Raw genomic sequence first — 3,902 nt, 5'->3', positions numbered from 1 at the left:
AAATGAACATGGGGAGGAAATTCCCATAAATCCAATGGGTGACGAGAGGGCTGCTCCGCCCTCCTCAGCCAAGCCTCCGCAGGATGGGGGGCTGGGGACAGTTGCATTGAGAAGCGTTCCAGGCCCCACCCACGCCTTGGGGGCCAGGGTGTTAGGAGGGCTGCCTTTCCCATCAGCCATGGGTTCTGGTCCTGAAGCCCTCTCCTCCCCCAGCAGGGAGCCTGGGCCATGTGGCCCTGGGCATGCACTCAGGGCTTGGCTGGGATTGGCTGGTAGGGGCAGGAGGAAAGAGGACTGTCCCCTCCTCTGCCCTTGTGAAACTGGCGAGAGTTTCTGGGGCAGTTGTTCCAAGTAGGGCAATGCAGGCATTATGTTTTCATTTCCCAATCACAGGCCTGATCAGCCATATGGCATTTAGCCATCTGACCCCGGGGACCCACTGTAGTGGAAGCTTCTGGGAAATGCATGGGTCAAACGCTCTTACTGGGTTTCAGATCTTTCTGAGCCCAGCATGTATTGCGTGGCTTTTCTCCTTCCTTGCAGGAGCCGATCACACTTGGTAAATCGTCCACTGTCTATTGTTCCTAAATCATGCCAGTCTCTCTGGGCTCCTTTCCCAACAGGCGAATTATACATATTAAACCAGGGAGGAAAACACATCTTGCTTGAAGCATTCCTGGAAGAAGGCTTTCTCTGGCCAGAAATAATTCTCACTGGCTGTTTAATATGCCCTGTTAAAGACTTTGAACCCAATTTGTGATGTCTGCCCCTTCGAAGCAGGTGGGGCTGCAGACAAGTTTGTCTGGTTCTTTCTTCTTCAGTGAAGTCAACACTGCCAGCTTGGAGAGTCTTGCCTATTGGAGGGACCCAGACCACCCCGAACAATGATAATATACATTTATCCCACAAAAATTCGTTAAATATTTACTACAAGCTTGGCCCTACTTAGCACGCTGAGGACACAGCAGTGACCACAATAGACAAAGTTGCTGCTTGTGTGAAATAGACTTTTTTTTAAAATGAATTTATTTATTTTATTTATTTTTATTTTTGGCTGCGTTGGGTCTTCGTTGCCGTGAGGGGGCTTTCTCTAGTTGTGGTGAGTGGGGGTTACTCTTCGTTGCAGTGCACGTGCTTCTCATTGCGGTGGCTTGTCTTGTTGCAGAGCATGGGCTCTAGGCGTGCGGGCTTCTGTAGTTGTGTCACATGGGCTCAGTAGTTGTGGCTTGCGGGCTTTTGAGCGCAGGCTCAGTAGTTGTGGCGCACGGGCTTAGTTGCTCCATGGCATGTGGGATCTTCCTGGACCAGGGCTTCAACCCATGTCTCCTGCATTGGCAGGTGGATTCTTAACCACTGCGCCACCAGGGAAGTCCCTGGAGTGGACATTTTTTGAGAACTTACTTTCTCCTTAAACCTCATAGCCTCCCGTGACTTGGGTTCACCGTGTGCCCACTTTCCAGACTCTATGTTTGTAGAGATTTGGGAAACCGAGTGTGTCAGACACGAAGGGGGTAGTCATTTATTCCTCAGGCATTTATCGTGCACCTACTGTGGGCAAGACACTGTTCTACATGCTCTATGTACACTCACAGAAGTCTCACAGCTGAAGTAAGGATTACCACCCATTGTACAAATGAGGAAACCGAGGCCCCGAGAGGATGAGCAACTTACCCCGCATCAGGCAGGTGAACCATGAGGATGGGTAATGCTCTTAAGTCTATGGTAAACAATCTCTTATGAAGCAAAAAAATCAACAGAATTGAATTAAAGCCTGGATCAGGGATGCAGGTGAGACCTAATTTAGAAAGTTCTAGAACACTGGTGTCCATTTGGGGTGGCATGTTCCACCGCTGTCCCAGGCTCTCAGGGAACCTCCATTGGTTCTGTTCAGCTCTCTCTTGGCTGGGGGAGAGCTCCCCCCCTTCACATCTTCATTCTTATACCAGGTATCCACATCCCTGCCCCCATCCTAGGGGCACCCAGGTGTCCAGGATGGGGGATATCCAAAGGTGAGGGGCTGCAGAGGCTTTATTCTCACCTTTCTCTCCAGTCTGGGCTCCTTCCTCAGTGCCAGTGTCTGTCCCCCGAGTGGGAATCTTTACCAGGTAGGTGCATCCAAGCCTCTTTGCAGCACACTCAGGCCTGCAGAGGTCTCTTGAGTTTCTTTTCTTTCCTTTTTTATTTTATTTTTTTTTAGCAGTAAGCAGAACTTATTTATTCATTTAGGCCACACTGCAAGGCTTGTGGGATCTTAGTTTCCGACTAGGGATCGAACCCGTTCCCCATGCAGTGGAAGTTGTTAGCATCCTAACAACTGGACCGTCAGGGAATTCCCTTGAGTTTCTATTCTGACTTGGAGGTGGGTCCAGGAAGGGAAAACTGCCCTTGGGTACCAATGAGCAGCAGAGGAGGCAGGAAAACAACTAGTGTGGGGTCCTTTGGGATATAGCCTTGCCACCCGGTGAACTAATGGATGGAGTAAAAAATGGATGCTGAGTGAATGAGCGATAGCAGGAATTCATATCTCATGCACCTGATCCCTCCACCCCACCCCAGTCCACGTCCCCCAAAAGAAGAATGATAAGCATTTGCTCAATAATTAATAATGAAATAAATAATATAAATTTGAGCACCTACTGCATGGCTGGGGACACAGCAGTGAACAGGATGGAAACCCCCCCTCATGGAGTGGATATTTACTGTAGCCGCGTTCACCTGGACTCTCTCTTTGAATCCTCTCAGCAAGCTAATGACCCACTGACCCATTTTGCAGGTGAAAAAATCGCAGAATGAAGTGTCCTGCCCAATACTGTACAGCTAGGAAACTGAGGCACAGAGAGGTTAAGTGACTTGCTCAGGGTCACACAGCAGGTAAAGAGATGGAACTGAGCTTCTGAATCCAGGTTTGAGAGGGAGCCCAAATTAGCAGATACAAACCATTATATATAAAATAGATAAACAACGAGGTCCTGCTGTATAGCACAGGGAACTACAGTCAGTATCCTGTGATAAACCATAATGAAAAAAATATGAAAAAGTATATATATATATATATATATATATATATATATAATCACTTTGCTATACACCAGAAACTAACACAACATTGTAAATCAACTGTAGTTCAATTAAAAAACAAAACAAAACAAAGAGGGAGCCCAAGGAGGGTAGGAGGTCGGGAGAGTAGCTATGGGCTCCACCCAGGTCTGCTGGCAGCTGTCAGTGGTCAAGTCCAACCTCTCGAACTTGACCACGAGAGGGCGCCAGCGAACCTCCGGCCAGACGCAGAGAAGCGCTCGGCCTCCTCCCGCAGGAATGTCAGTGGAGGAGGGAGGGGACTTTGGCCTCTAGCCTAGAGCAGCTGCTGCTGCCGCTCACATTCCGCCCGCCTTCCCCTCCCTGGGACGCCCGGTTTGCAGCGAGGCCGGGGCGGGCGGGGCGGCCTTGCAGGGATGTGTGCCCTCTGTTTTCTCCCCCTCCTCCTGGGCTTCCAGCCCGAGGCTTCCCCGGGAAAAGCTGGGCAGGACCCAGGGGTCAAGGAATAACACCCATAGCGACATAACAACGAACGTCTGTCGTTGATGGTACACCTACTAAGTTCCTGCACTTACTGGGACTTTCTCTCCACCAGCTCTTCCATTCTACGGATGAGGAAACTGAGGCTCAGAGAGGTACAGTTGATCGCTCTGGTAGGAGGTGTCAGGAGCTTCTTAGCGTGGACGGTATGCCGGCATGTGCCCAGTTTGGTCAATTCCAGTCCCAGCCACGGCTCCTTGGGTCATTTCTTGGTTTCCTCAGGGCTTCAAGAACTGGCTTTGCTTCCAGATCCCTAAGGGAATCGCATGCCTCCTCTGCTGGTCAAAGGAGGTTTCTGAAGGCAGTGAGAGTTTTCAAGAGAAGCT

This window comes from Balaenoptera physalus, assembly GCF_965194825.1.
Source record: "Balaenoptera physalus genome assembly, chromosome: 3".
Classification (NCBI taxonomy): domain Eukaryota; kingdom Metazoa; phylum Chordata; class Mammalia; order Artiodactyla; family Balaenopteridae; genus Balaenoptera; species Balaenoptera physalus.
The sequence above is the reverse complement of the archived record's forward strand: the minus strand, read 5'-3'. Positions refer to the sequence as shown.